A 16,980-nucleotide genomic window follows, 5' to 3' on the forward strand; every position below is an offset into this window, starting at 1 on the left:
GATCCATATTTCTTAGGTATTTTGGTAACAATACTCTTTGGTTGCTTGGCTTGTTGTCTTTGAAGATCAATTGACTTGTTCCTGTATCCTTTCGCTTCATGCCAAAAATATTTTTACATGTAACATCTTACATGACTAGAAAAGGGAGTACACGAATCATAATATTTTTGTTTCATATTCCTCCTATTGCAATTAAAATATTTGTGACCAAACATGTTTCGAGTAAAATGATATCACTTAAAGGAACCTGAATACCTAGGAGTAGATGATCTTCTTGTGAATCTGCTTCTACAATTGGATACAAAGTGTCTTAATCTATGACAAATAAAACATTCAACATCATTTTCCAAAGGAGTGAATTGATTGATACTTCTATAGTTAGGAGAAAATGATTTCCTTTGAAAATTCACTTTCCTTAGTTTTTGTTTTAGTTGAATTCTTATCTCTTTATCAAGAATGTCAGATTTTGCATTGTTACCCTTTAATTTCCTTGCACAAGCTTGTGAATTAGATTCTCCTTTTTCATCAAAGCCAAGACTAGATTTAATGGAGGGAGACCCTTAACTACTAAGAATGTTATCCAAAATCATAGTACTATCTCGAAACCTTAATTTCTTATCCTTTTCTTCTATATTACCTTCTAGAATACTTACCTCTACCTCTTTTTCACCTCTAGTCTTTTCCATTTGAGTTCTCAACTCAATGATCTTATTCTTAAGGCCATTTTCTTGTTCTTCAAATACTTGAAGAATCTCCTCACGTTGATTTTATTTTTATTTTTCAAGATCATATTTGAGAAAGATGATTTTTTCTTCAAGTCCTTCATAGTAACTAGTTCTTTTTTTAATCTCCTTAGTTGTTGTATCTTCTTCATTTACTTCATTTCTCAATGATGCTACTTCATACTCTAGTCTTTAACATTGATAATCATTTTTCCTTATACTACTTCCTCATTCCTTCTTCAATTTTGATTCCTTATTCCAACTGATTCTTTAACACAATAATCTCTTCTTTGGAGGTACAATTCCTTTCCTCAAATAATTTTAGTAACTTTTGATGATATGTATTCTCATATGTGATCCTTTTAGTATCTTCTTCTAGGGCCATTTTTTTTATTCTGGTTTTTTTGCATAATGACTATCTTAACTTTTACCCAAGAGGGAAATATTAATTGTTTCATTATCATCATCACTACATAAGATGGAAAATGTGAAATAATTTTTACAATGGTTATTATGCCCATAATTAAGAGAGGAATTAGTACCTGGTAATTCCTTATTACTATCTTCATTGTCTTCTTTAGTCTTGATCAACAGAAAGTGGGGTGTTCCTGTAGCTGAATATTTGTTGACATCTATAACAGTCACGATATCTGATATGTCACTTTCACTATGACAAATTTCTTGAATTGACTTCTTGCTTTGGTTTGTCTTCTTCTTTTACATCTTTCCCATTGTCCTTGATCAACTCTCAAGTGCTTAAGCTTTTGTTGGAGTGACTTTATCTGATTCCAATTTCCAGGAAAAGTATTGAAGGGGGGATTAGTATTTTCTAATTTACTTTAAATTTTCAATTAAATTTTCAAAATTTTATATGCTAGTGTTCTTCATGCAACCCATATCTATACGTGGCTTCAATGAATGAAAACAACGTATATCAAGTTTACTTAATTTTTTATGTATCTCATCAGTGAGTTAACATAGCCATTGCATTATTAATTCATTGACCATCAAATATGTACTAAATAATAGATAAATCACAACACATAAGAAAAACACACAGAGCACTATGATTTTATGTGGAAACTGAATGTGGGAGAAAACCATCGTTATCATTTTCTTTGTCTTCTTCTTTTATTGTAAATAAAAGATTCATTACATCTTGCATTGGGAAAAAATATTACCATTACACAGGCACCTACCTATAGGAGGCTACAACCTCAACTTGTTCTCCAACACCCACTAGAAGGGAGATACAACCCCTCGATATTGTTTACTAGCTCCTATCGGAAGGGAGCACCTACTCCCTGAACAATTTTATCAACTACCACTGGAAGGAAGCTATGACTCCCTTCACTGAAGGCTACTCCCATCGACATCTCTTCATGGAGTGCATTTTATAATATTTCAAACTAGATCCACCTGTCTCAAATAACTATAAAATAATGTAGGCCACCTTTCATTATATTTTCACAATAGGCCCACACCCAACATCATGCTCAATATCAAGTAACAATTCTAAAACAAAATACATAATCAAATCATCCAATCGCTGAACAAACCAAGATACCATACTGAATTGTAGAATACTAAATCAACATTAAATCATCATAAATAGATCATACCAATGCACAAACACTCGTCAATATACCAAGCCATACAATGTTATTCATCACAAAAACTAAGTGCTGTCACTACAAACCCTGATCAAATTTTCTTCACAATGTATATGGTATTCTTCTGAAGAGAACCTACATATGTGCTTCCTCAACTTACAACCTGCATACAGATCTTAAATTAGTGAACACTAAATCATTTAGCTAATGGAATCCTTGTAACACTAAATCAATGGGCAAATCAAGTAATGAACCTTTCATAGATCATTGAACCATACTAAGTCACACTTCTACCTCATTAACACTGATCAATATTTCAATTCACAACTAAGCCAACTCAATCAACACTGCCAAAAAAAGATCAACATGATCAAGTTATCATCGAAAAACATCAACAAATATAATAGACATAATCAGCTTTCAACATCAACCATCAATTCATACCATAGTACATATATGCGACTTCCATAAGACAGATCATCGTATGTATGTGATTACCACACACAACAATTGGGTATATATTTCAACACACTTAATAAATTATCACAATATTTATATGTGACAATATTGAACCACATATGTGTATGTATGTGGCTTACCATAAGTAAACAAGCATAGAGATCTTAAATAACTTAATCGTACCTTCACTGTAAATTATAAGATTTTTCAACCCCAACTCTTGAAACACATACTGTTACAGTCACACATCATTATATGTAGATCATACCATTATCATAGATATATCATTATTAGCTACAAACATAAACATATCAAACAACGTTTATTTATTTTAGATCTATCATATCTAGGCCATCTCCTTACTCCCTAGTGCACACCTATTTCAGATCATATCACGCATAAACAATCTATTACTTACACATTCAACACCTTGATCTCCATATCCATATATAATTTTTTTCCTTAGGCAATACCTTAGGTAAATCCTTTGGTAATGTCATTAGTAATTATTGACGGGATCAAATAAATATTTTTGCTCCAGTTACTATGGGCCAATACCATAATAATGATCCATGGTATCAAGATTTCCATGGTTTGGATTTTGTACGTGAATTTTACTCAAGAGACCTACATATGTATGTGGCCCTTCTTCATAGGAACTGTACATACTTTCTCAAATTCACTTTTGTCATCTATATCTAACTCAATTTCCATTTCTTTGTCCATATCCTCTATAACATCTATCCCAATCTACATGAGTTCCACAATCATCATAATATCACACTATTGACATAAAGTACATATTTATCAAGAAGGTTTCCATAAAGGAAAACACATTAGCCATAATGCCAACAATCTTATGAGAAAATTCAAATACCAGGGTACTCTCCTCACCATAAATCCTCTATTCATCCAACTTGTCATATGTTTTTACAAGTTATTTCCATACTTTATACTTACATTAATTGGCCTTTTTTTGATCCTATGCTCAAGCAAGATTTTCTTTATCTTCTTTGTTTATTGCACCTAAATGTGTTGCATTTCTAAGAAATTTGTAGTTTTACTTTTTTTATAGACTAGCCTATGCCAAATTTAGTCTCCATGTTGTGAATTACTAATTTGCGTAGGTGAAAAATTATCTTTGAGAATCGAAAATGTAGATGGACTCTAAACCATTGAAGGCATGATTTCTTCAACCTATTGACAAAAAATTTCCTAGTATCTGATCTACGTATTTTTCGAAAGCCATGTCGTATTATATCCTTGTCTCATAGCTACCAATGCAAAATTCATAATGTGGCATGCTGGAAGAATAAATTTGTATCCCATGAGTGGATTGGGCATTCAAAGTCTTTGTTTCCTATTCCAAATTCTTAGTGGTTATGCTTAATGATTTCCTGCTTGATCTTCTACTTGATCTAGGAGTGGTTGGGGAATAAATTGATTCCCTTTGAGGCAGTTGATGTGCTTGCAATGTTTCAATGGTTTTAGTTGATCATATTTCTATGTATTTAGCAAGTGTTTTCAAATCAACACCGTCAAGTTTTTTAACTTCCTCCATCCCCAATATCGAAGCCAAGGTCTCTTTTTCTTGTTCAGTTTCATATCCCTAGATACATAAATTGTTTTTTAATTTTTTAATTTTGGAATAAGAATAAAATAAACTAAATATCAAAGAGAGAATTTAAACAATTACATATCTATAAATTCACAATGAGTTACCTTATTCTGTCCATTGTCTTCTCCATTCCCTCCACTCAATATTTTGAGGTTGGGATAGAAAATCCTATTCGTGGAGGGAACCCAAGGAAAATAGCATGAAATGAAGGAGATCACATTGTGCAAAGAGCAACAATTTGAGCCGAGGTATGCAATCCTACCATCACAAACACACAATCTACCTAAAATTTTCAACAAACCTTTATGATAATAAAATCATTCTTCACCAATACATGAATAAATATCCTACATTTTAACCCTAAATCCACCCTATATTCACAAAACCAATAATTCCTTACTCTATAGCTCCAATTTCTGGAGCAAAAAGTGAGAGAAAAAAATTCCATGTAAGATCCATCTAAATCCTTAAGATCCTTTAAAATCCACCGAAGATCATCAAAATATCTCAATTGTTTTTTGTAGTATTTGAATTGTCACCATGAATCTAAGCAAGAGAAGGCAATATTGAAAATGTCTATATGTAACAGAATGGGTGGAAATCGAATCTCTTGAATTGGGACCGATGCGGGGGTAGAGGAGCCTATTATTTTCTTTTAGGGTCCGCGCCTATCAATAGTGAAACAAATTCTAAGAGGAGAAGGAAAGAGTTCATTTTTTTTTTTTAGTTCAATAGTTGCCGGGTATTTAATGTCAAAGTTTTGACCTTTGGGAATTTTAAAATTTCAATTCACCCATTGCTGAAAATTTAAATTCTCCCATCATTGACTTTACCACCAACTCAGGTCAAATAATGTGACCATGTTGGGGCATCAAAGTTGATGCAAATGGTGCCTAGTTTAACACAATCAAGTTATTTTTTTCCATAAAAAAATAAACATTTAAGTGTTACAACAATATAACATTATCTCAAATAAAATCAAATATTAATAGAATGCATTCAGTATAATAACCATAATGTCAATAATCCATTACATTCATAATAGAGTAATTTAATTGGCTCTAAAATGATTACATAAACTAATTTATAAATGAGGAATGAAACAAAATTGATATACACACTAATGGTAAATTGTGTTACATGGGGAAAAATGATAATCTCAATTAATATTTATGTTGTAATGACAAATTATACTCTATTTAAAAAATACTCTACCAATAATTTTTCCGGTACACTTATTGTTTTCATTGTTTATAATTGGATTTGATTGGTGTACTACAAATTATTGTCATTGTTGTGTATCACAGGATCCAAAGGAGGCCATGGACATATGATGTGTGTTGTAGCTCATTTTCGCTATGTCCAAAATGTGAAAAGAAAAATATATATTCCCAGAAAAATAAAAAAAAAATATCATGAAGTAAAATCAATATTGTGTAGGAGGGTGATTGGTTTTAAAATACACAGGAATTGATTTTTGAATGAAATAGTGCAGGATCAAATAATGTATATGATTTGATGGGGCAAAGCGGGAGTCAAATTTTAAAAATTAAACATTGGTTAGATTTGACACATGATGTCGATGGTGTTGTCAGGCCTTCACCATAGGAGAAACCTGACATGACAACAAGCATGAGCGTTATCTCCCTAGGTTCCTCCATAAAGAAGTCTGTGGGTAAACCTCTTTTTCATTATCAATAGTGGAGATCTTTTGTGGCATTATCCTCTGACGGGCATACTTACCACCATGGGTGCTCTCATGAGTGATAAGGGGGTTCCATTGAGGTCTACAACAAGTGAGCACAGTATGTCCATGTCACTTGAGACCTCACCCCATTCCATAACATCATAAATGCCATGTCAACCACCTCATCGACATCATCACAGTCACCATCATCTACACGAGTCACCTCTTCATTTAATTTTATTTGTTCCCCGCTTTTTCCCTTTTATCCATAAAACCCCGTTATTATGAAAAAAATATCACTTATTTGTTATTTCTTCTAGAGCGTTCCCAAGTGAACCTACATCCAACACCTCATGCATTTGTAATCCAACATCATCTAAAAAGTTCTAGGTATTTATCCACTGTGTCTACCCCACTCAATTATTCAAAATGTCAAAGAAAGTTTCTATGGCAAGTTTTTCCACCCATGTTCCCCTTATGTACATAGAAAGAGACATATTTAACTATGTCTTCTCATTAAACCTAATGGAACTTTGTCAAGACATTTTAGCTGGCTAATTAGACTCCCATGTATACTCTATAGTTGTAAAATCAGGTATATTTTCTTCCATTATTCCTCACACATACGTTTATCTAGAATTTATTACTTTGTTGGTCTCTTCCTTGTATCCTCATAATTTTTTTTTGATGAATTCATTGGGGGAGAATATTTTCCAAGGATTTGCCTTGTTAATCCAACAAGTGTTTTATTTTCCACCCACATAACATTATACTTCTTTTTATGAAGAAACTCTAGTTTCTAAGTTCCAAAACCTGTCTGGAGGAAATTATGCTAAATTGTCTTTCCACCTCATCCTAGTTGGGCATGTTTTACTTTTAGAACCAACAGTGTTCCCATTATATAGTTTTGTTGAAGATGCTCAACTAGTTTTGCAAGTAATTTCCAAGGTTTTGGGGAGAGAATACTTCTACTATTGATCATGGAATTTTAGGATTGTTTAATTTGGTCATGTAGCTTGGAGTGACTCTTAATGTACCAACTTTCTGGGAGGCTCTAGTGAATTCCCAATTGTAAGATTTGAATCTTACTAGTTGTATTCGATTTCCATATTTGTTGATTTACTTGTTCCTCTATGTCCATGTAGAAAAATTCATGCATTTAGGCCTTAACATAATGGATTTTCATAAAAAGAAATAGTTAGTGCTAAACTTGATAAATATTGTAAGAAGTCTCCCTAACCATGAGGGTTTTTAATATTTCACTTCCTATTTTATGTCAGTTTCCTACTCAATTATAAACAACTCAGTTCCACCATGCTTCTTGCCAAAAGCCCAATCCAATTTACAGCTCAACAAGGATGTCAAAGTGGGGGATTAGTTCCAGTTTGAAGATTATGTTGATATCAAATTAAATGGAGCAAAGATTTCCCTTTACATGATTCCTGCGTTTGTACCAATGAGATCTTTTCTTTAGAGTTCATTAGACAAAAATTGAATGTGGGCCAAGTTCACTTTGTTCCAACAAAGAAGGGACATTTATTTAAGTTGCCCAGAACTGTTGGGCCATTTACTGTTAATAATAGATAGGCTATGAAATAAGTTGATGAAATGCTTCAAGATATGTATCATCAATAAGGAGATAAATGGCCATATGATCCTCATCAAATTATTTCAAGGAGAAGGGTGGAGAATTCTTATGTTCCTTGTATACATGAACATGGACCTTATACAAGTGAGCCTACCCCATAATCACAAGTGATACAATGAAAATTCACTACTTGTTTTATTTCATGAAATATTCAAGACATTACATTTCATAATGTTGACTCAGAATTTTGTTGCTATTTAAAAAAAAGAAGAAAAAAGTCCTCAAAAGTACCGAATAGGACTTAAAGTAGTTTCTAAGGTAGTTTTAGTAGTTTGTGACAGCTAACAATTTTTATAACTATCACCTTTGTAATGTCACCACAAAAAAGACTTTGGAGAACTGTTTGGGGTTCCAAAATTTCGACTTCAAAAGGGAGATTTATGTGTAATATTTTTATCTTTTCTTGATATTAAATAAAGATTTCAAGGTGATTCCATACAATCTTTTGAATTTTATATGTTTTATTGCTTATTGTAAGTCATTTACTATTTTTCCTTGCAAAAGAGTAATGAAGTAGCTAGTTGTTTCCTATAATACAGATTTACTGAACCCATAGTACCTGTAATCTTTAAATTAAATAACCTTAAATGCACTCCTCTTTTATATAAGTACATTTTTATGTCCTTCATATATTCTTCTAAGGTTTAAGGAAAAACATTCTAGATTAGTAGCCTTTGGTTTTAAACCTTCTTTCATTTCTTTCCATCACCTTTCTACAACTTAAAATAATTTTCATTGTGAGTAAGGCCACCTTGAAAAATATTTTTATTCCAAGAAGGTTCTCTTAACATTACCTGTGAAGCACACTTCTGAACTATCATAATGGAACAACAAATAATATTCACTATATCTTTGTATGGATTTCCTAGGCACTGACATCTACTCGGCCAGAGGTTGTCTCTAGGGTTACAACAATGTGGATGGTGTAGAAATACTAAATTGAAAATAGGAAAGTGGGTTGAAGAAGATATGACAATGGAATCTACAGATACAATACAGGTAAGAATACAAAGTAGCCTCAACCAAAGGAGGAAGGTATTTATGAATTCACATATAGGAGAGAAAGTCAATATTTTCCATGAGGTCTTTGAGGACAAACTTATTGGTTGAAATTACACAAGAATGGTGATTAAATGTGATTCTATGATCAAGGAAAATGTTTGAAAATTAGGATGGCCATGTTATTTGTAAATCTCGTGTATATGCAGAGCTGCTAGTCCCACTAAGGCTGGTAGCTACCTTAGAAACAAACAAACTAAAACCACTTTTGCTTTCCTTTATGAGAAGTAGATAAGAGGGGAAAGAAGGAGACCAACCTCTGTCTTGAGCTTGGTTCCTTGCTTGATTCCTCTCCCTTCTGATAGATCTTTGCCACTCGCTTCCTCATCTACCCAGCTTCAAAGAGCACCTGTAGAATCAAAGCACCATAACACTATCCAAGAACATAGATCTACTATCATAAACAATATAGGACCAGATATATATTGACCACACAAATGAATATATCGTCAATCATAAAAGAATGTGGAGGAACACTTGAATAGCTATATTAATAATCAAGAATAGCAAAGAGGATTACAACCAATTGTTCTGACCCAACATCATCCTCTCATCAAGAAAGCCCTTCTTCACCTCATGAAAAGCTTAGATCACCCAACACTATGATGTTACACCAAGAGACCAGCAACACTTCCTTACAAGATACAAAATTCCAGCCTCTGGATCTCTGGGATGAGGGATCCATATATAGATGTTTGCAAGGGGGGTGAGTTAGCTTTTGAGATTTGATTAGTGTCCTCTCTCTGATAGTTCTTGATTCCACTTGGAGATTGATGATCTCTTACTCATCCCTGGGTGAATGCAGAGAGGCAAGTGTTACAAGAGAAGTTTCTAGAAGATTCCATGATCCTCCACCTTGCCGATTGACCCTGCCATTTGTCCACTCTCGCCCATCGCACCCCATAGAAGGGTTTTCATTATGCATCGCACCTCTTGTGTGTATTTGGGTGGGATGCAGCGCACTTTGACCATGGAGCAGGTGAGATGGTCCAGTTTTGACCAGTTCTGAGTAGTTTTTCATGGAGAACTTCTGGGAGAAGATGTAATTAGTTGACCTTGTTCTTTTAGAGGTTGGAACAAAACTTTTAGGGTCTTAAGAGCACTTGGTTTATGGAAATTTATGATTGGGGTTGCAGTGCCCAAAAATGTCTATAATAGTTTCCCCCTAAAGCATGAGGTCGTTAATCTGTTGATGTCAAGTGAAATGCTTTATCATGAGGATCTGAAATTTTTTTGAGCTGGAAGGCGACCTGTAATAAGATACAATACAATACATTATCTTCATAATATTTCCATGATCTAGCTAAGGCGGGCATTCCCATGCTCAGCTTTATAAATTCATTTTCATGTACATAAGACAGACAATTGTCTGAGTACGGACTGATGATTCTGGTAGAGCCATCATCCTTTGTATTAGATGATTATTTGTGCAGTAATGATGTTCATTTGATGTCTTTATTTTCCTGAATATATATCGCAGCCCGGATGGATGAAACTAGATCCAGGGTCTTCAATCTCATTCGATCTTCACTGTTACCGGGAATAGTGTCTATGCAGAACTGCTAATCCCACTAAGGCTAGTAGCTACCTTAGAAACAAACAAACTAAAACTACTTTCGTTTTCCTTTATGAAATATAGATGAGAGAAGAATAAAGGAGACCAACCTCTGTCTTGTGCTTGGTTCCTTGCTCGATTCCTCTCTCTTCTGATAGTCCTTTGCTACTTGCTTTCGTACCCAGCTTCACAGAGTACCTGTAGAATCAAAGCAGCATAACACTATACGAGAACATAGATCTATTATCATAAGCAATATAGGATCAGATGTATATTAACCACACAAATGCATAAAACATCAATCACACAAGTTTATGGAGGAAAACTTGAATAGTTTTATTGATAATCAAGAAAGAGCCAAGAGAATTACAACCGATTGTTCTGACCCAACATCATCCTCTCAGCAAGTAAGCCCTTCTTCACCTCATGAAAAGCTTAGATCATACAACACTATGATGTTGTCTCAAGAAACCAACAACACTTCCTTACAAGATGCAAAATTCCAGCCTCTGGATCTCTCGGATGAGGGATTCATATATAGATGTCTGCAAGGGAGGTGAGTCAACTTGATATTTGATTTGTGTCTTCCCTCTGATAGTTCTTGATTCCACTTGGAGATTGATGATCTCTTACTCATCCCTAGTCGAATTCAGAGAGGCAAGTGTTAGAAGAGAAGTTTCTGGAAGATTCCATGCTTGTCCACCTTGCAGATTGACCCTGCCATTTGTCCCTTCTCGCCCATCGCACCCCATAGAAGGGCTTTTTGAAATGAAATGCACCTACTGTGTGTATTTAGGTGGGATGCAATGCACTTTGCCTATGGAGCAGGTGAAATGGTCCAGTTTTGACCAGTTCTGAGTAGTTTTTCATGGAGAACTTCTAGGAGATGCTGTAATCAGTTGACCTTTTTCTTTTAGGGGTTGGAACAACACCTTTAGGGACTTAGGAGCCCTTGGTTTACGGACATTTATGCTTGGGGTTGCAATGCCCAAAAATGTCTATAATAGTTGCCCCCTAAAGCATGAGGTCGTTAATCTTTTGATGTCGGGTGAAATGCTTTATCATGAGGATCCGAAGTTCTTTCAAGCTGGAAGGAGACCTGTAATAAGATACAATACAATACATTATCTTCATAATTTTTTCATGATCTAGCTGAGGCGGGCATTCCCATGCTCAGCTTTATAAATTCAATTTTCATGTACATGAGACAAACAATCGTATGAGTGTAGACTGATGATTCTGGTAGAGCCATCATCCCTTAGATTGGATGATTATCTGTGCAGCAATGATGTACATTTGACGTCTTTATTTTCCTAAATATATATCGCAGCCCAGATGGATGAAACTAGGTCCGGGGTCTTCAATCTTGTTCGATCTTCACTAAAAGTACAAGTCGATCCATGTGAGAGATTTTCTGGAGTCGTACATGGAAAGACATCGCCTGATTACCGACCAATGATGTAAGTTGCTAACAGGCGCGAGAGGAATCACCGATAATGATAATGATCCTCAAGGTACTGCAGTACAATTCACGTGGTGTGAATAAGGGACTTGGCATCGAACACCACGTAAAATCTTTCAGTCGAAGGCCATTGATGTAAACCTGTCGCAGGAAGTGAGAAACTTGCCATTGAGGCATGCAAGCTTCAAAGTACTGAAAAGGTTGTTCCTAGATCGACTTCTTGGATAATGAGCTGATGTCGACAAGAAGCGATCTGTCATAGGAGGGCCTTAATGAATCCCACATCAATGACACGGAATGGAGCAAATGATTTTAATGGAGGTGAAAACAATCTGGTGATATACGGTTCAGGGTGGCGGTCATGAAAGAATGGAGCGAAAATGTATTATAGTGGGTGAGACACAGGTGAATTCTCTGAGCAACTTCTCTTGAACATATCAGTGACACTGACATGATGGATTGGTAGCATTAACCCCAAATGTGGATGGTGTGATGGAACCATGGTGATATGACCAGTGAATGGAACAACCCAACCCGACTAGGATGCGGAGTGAAAGTGTCATGTTCAAGAGCGACTTGCTACCAACAAAGTTTCTTCATGTTTTCTTCCCAATTTTTCCCCAGTCATTGATGACCAATACCTCTTTATTTTTGTCAAGCTTGAGGAGGATAACATATGCTTGTTCTATAATTTCCCTTCGGGCAAACCCATCGCTATGTTTTAACGAGCCTAGCGATAGTGAAACTCGTTCTTGTCTGTTATGGACAAGTTTGTCGCTATTAGGTTTTAACGAGTTCAACGACAAAGATAACTCGGTCCTTTTCAATTTTAGAGAGTCTGAAAAGGGACATAAAGGAAACTCCAAAAAAATCCTTTTTCATCATCTAATCCCTTAAGTCCGAAAAAGTATAAAATAATACAGAAGGGATGAATTTTCGGTACTTTTAACGAGCCGAACAAAACAAGCGCTCGATCTTTTTGTGTAATAATCCCTCAGGTCCAAAAGGATTAAAATATAAAGGAGGGATAGCACTTCCAGTCATTTTAACGAGCTGGAGAGGCCAATGGCTCAATCTTTTCATATTTTATGAGTCAGTTGAAAAGAGCTTAAAGGAGACTTGTTTTTTGAGGAACGAGTGATAGGTTCAGGTAACAACTGATTCCAGGTAAGGTTTGGAATTTTCCAATCATGGCAGTGTCACAAGGATGGCTAACAAGATCACTCTTCACAGCTGTTCCTCAAAAGGGGTAAACAATCAAATGGAGGTGAATGATTGGCCAATACAGAGTGGAGGTGATGATAAGAACACGACCAAGGCTTCAAAGGCTGAAGTACTACATTCAAGATGGTTATTTACCGAAAACTGGTTCATTTTTAATTTTAAAATGAGCTTAAACACTGGGGGAAACACTTGCTCATTGCTTATGTTTATTTTTTAACGAGCATGAAGTCCGTGTTAAAACTGCTCGATCAATCCAGTCGCATGATAAGGATGTCTCATATAAAAATGGTATTATTTCAAAGCTTTGCCCCACATCCTTTATTTATGCAAGTTAGGAAACGACCAATCCTACGCGTTTAGAGGGTTAGAGGACCTACAAATTTAAAAAATAAATGGTCGCTCTTTGCTTGCATGCCAAAAGTTCGCATGCCCCCAAGTATAGTGAAATAAAGTTTCAAGGTTACCCCTCAATTTTCAGACAAAACATTTGTTTTATCGGGAAAGGCCTACCTTTTCAGGTTACCCCTCAATTTGCAGACAAAACATTTGTTTTATTAGGAAAGGCCTACCTTTTTCAGGTTACCAAAGATTGTTCTATTTGTGCCACAAACAAAACACTTCTTCGGTGATGTCTACCGAAATAGACAAAGGTGAATGGCGTAGACGCCTCCACTCACAAAACTTTGACGAGGGAATCTTATTCCAGTCTAATCCAATTTTCCAAAATGGATGGGTGTGTCAGACTAGTCATATATCCTTCACGGAAACCTACCCTACACCTGAAGTGTTCCTGTCGAAACAGGCAAGGGTGCATGCCCCCTGGGTTTTAGTCATGCCCTCTGAATCACTCGCGCTCATCAGGAGGATGGGTTGGGTATTGATGAGACATTCCTTGCATGAAAATACCATTCAGGGATGGTATATGACTATTTGCTATGCGTGAACCGGGGAATGAAAGCTGGTCTACGAGCTTGACCACTCTTCTTTCGTGCGGAAAACACATTACTCTAAAGAGTGAGGAGACAATGGCTCCCATGCAATAAATATAGTCTCATCCAAGGAGTAGATTATAATCCAGGGGTCCTTGGACTACCATTACGTTCATGTGAACGGTTTTCCCTCTCAATGTTATGGGCACATCGGGAAGGATCCCTAACGGTCGACTGGTTCCTTTGTCAAATCCTGTTAGAGTTCTCATTTCAAGAAAAAGAGATGGCGAACCAAGCGCTTTCCAAGCAGTTGAGGAAAGGATACTCACAGAAGCCCCCTCATCTATGATGGTACCGGCCATAACCATTCTGTATACTTGAGCGATGATTCGGAATGGTATACTAGCCAGTAAACGGGGTCTGCCTAGTAGATTCCAGTCAAAGGAAACAACCAGGTTGCTTGGAGGTGGGACCGAATAGACGGACGGATATGACTCTGAATAACTTCCTTCCTGCAGTAAAGGAACGGGTAGACTGCCCCTATGTTCACTAAAGTCTGTGTTTACGAAGAGAGTTTGAACGGTGTCGTTCTTGTTCTCTTCGGTGACTGTATCATCTGAAGATTGATCTTCTGAAGGAATGACCGGGTCAACTGACGCCTTGACCTTTTGACTTTCATCCGGTATGGATTCAGATGGTTTATCTTCAATGATAGACACTTCGGCCGACCACAAGGGCGTGTCAGCCAGATTTTCAACTAGTGACAAACTCGGCAAGAGTTTCTTGTATCCAGGAGGAAACCGTAACGGTGAAACCGGACGGTCATCCAAGACTCTTTTAGCTTCGTCTAATAAGGGAAAATGGTGGACGGCGTGATCGCCTTCACACAGTTTACAAGGAAATTTACATTTTCCTTTTTGTCCAGGGGCTTCACTTTCACTAGTTGACGGTGTATTTTCAACATGATCATCAGAGGTTGATGACACCAGATTGTGTAAACGAGGAGACCAGTCCCTTAAGATCCGAGGGATGCAAGGACAATCTCGATGATAGTGATCTCCTTTGCAAATGACACATGGCGATTTAGACCTGGTCAGTGCAGTGTGTGGATTTTCGCTAGACGACGCTTGGTTGCCCCTTTTCGCCTTTGGCTCCTTCTTCTTCTTCTCTTTCTTCTTCTTTTCCTTCTTCTTCTCAGGTACTTGATTTTTGGCTTTACTAGCTTCATCAAGCGAAGAGGAAGGAGGAGAGGAAGAATTGGATGAAGTAGAGGGTTGGGGGGTAACTCCGGTATTGTTTAGTTGCTGACTCGATTGTTCAGGAATCAAGGTGTTCTGAACGACTGAGGTTGAGAAGAGCCATACTGGCAAGCCAATTGTCAATCCTGGAAGCGACAATGTGGCCATATGGGGTGCACCAACATCTCCCCAAGAGGAGAAGGGACTAGGATTTCCTCCAAGGGGAACTCCTTGGTTGGTGGACTCCATTTTCCTCAACCTAAGACCAACATAGGAAAGGTGATAATTATTCCATTTAAATAAACTTTTAGACGCTTTGACACAACTTGTTTTTTAAATTTTTAAGAGTCGAGAAAAAACAAAAGATGACTCTAGTCGCCTTCGATTTTTAATGAGCCTAAAGTGACAAGTGCTCAAATGGACCTTTTCCGTTAAGGAGTCTGAAAAGGAAGGAAAGGGACTACTCTGGAAATCTAGACAGAGGGATTACCAAACCAATCGAAAAACTACAGAATACATTTTATGGTACGACAGTCAATCATCCCGAATGTTGTGTTTAGTGCATTGCAATCGATAGGGTGGCAGACACGACTTCCTATGGATAAAGGATAAAGCCTATTGTAGTCTCCCAAAATATACTCGATGGTACGTGGGAACACAAGTCTGTACTGGCACTTATAGTCTCAAAGTGGAGGAATCACCCAACCAACAGTGAAAACAACAGTTATCAGGCTTTACGACGCCAGAATACGTCTCTAGCCTAGACTTCTAGATGTTGTGCGTTAGGTTCCAAAGCATTTTTAAATTCAATAGTTGATCTTGCTTAAGAAATTTTCCTTTCAGGTTCACCGCGTGATGTAGATTTACAATTCCTAAATTGCAATCTAAGATGATAAACAGTCGTTTAATCTTCTTTTTGAAAATGAAAATCCTAGCTACTAAGGAAAGAGAGATGGCGTTCTTTCAACAAAGAGCAAAGAGCACACACTATATGCAATGTCCTAAATCAAACCAATAAACAGTCTAAATGCAAATACACATGCAAGTATTTATTTTTAGACTTCTTAATGTGTAAATGATAAAAAGAAAGCTAATGCGGAAATCTGAATTATTTTTCAAAGCGACAATTACTAACAAGCATCTTTTCAAAAGAAAATGAGGACAATGACAACACTTTGCGATTTGGAATTTAAAACTTGCTTTCGACACTAGAAAAACTACTAATTCAGATCAAATACAATAGTAACAAGGTCAAGAACAATAAGATTCTCTTATATGATTGAAAACGACACTTGCGACACTTTTAAATCAAGAAACGACAGTACAATTACGCTACTTCTTTGTAAAGGAGAACTGAAAATGACTCAAAAAATAGATAAAAACATTTACAGTTCTTTGCACAATGGAGGTAGAATATCAACAAGGAAAGGGGTTTCAAATAGAGGTGTACTAACTACAGGCAGCAAAACTCCTGAATAGAGCTGAAAAGAGTGAACACAAAAACCAAAATTTAGGAACAAGGCCTTGTCTGATTAGCGCACCTGTAACACAGTGAAATTGAAATGCAACGCACCTACTACACTCGGGAAGTGCGCTGCATTTGAAGTTCACAGAATAGACAGTGCACTGGACCAGGGACGAGACTTTGATTGGATACGAGGTCACAGTTTGCAGTTCAGTTTAGGGATTTAGGCCAAACAAGTGGTAATCAGTAAATCAATCATAGGGGTAGATCTAAGGAGGTTACTAGAGCTACCACGAGGGCA

This window comes from Pinus tabuliformis, chromosome 1_2, assembly GCF_031772625.1.
Source record: "Pinus tabuliformis cultivar Carrire ecotype Pingquan chromosome 1_2, CPIR1, whole genome shotgun sequence".
NCBI classification, from domain to species: domain Eukaryota; kingdom Viridiplantae; phylum Streptophyta; class Pinopsida; order Pinales; family Pinaceae; genus Pinus; species Pinus tabuliformis.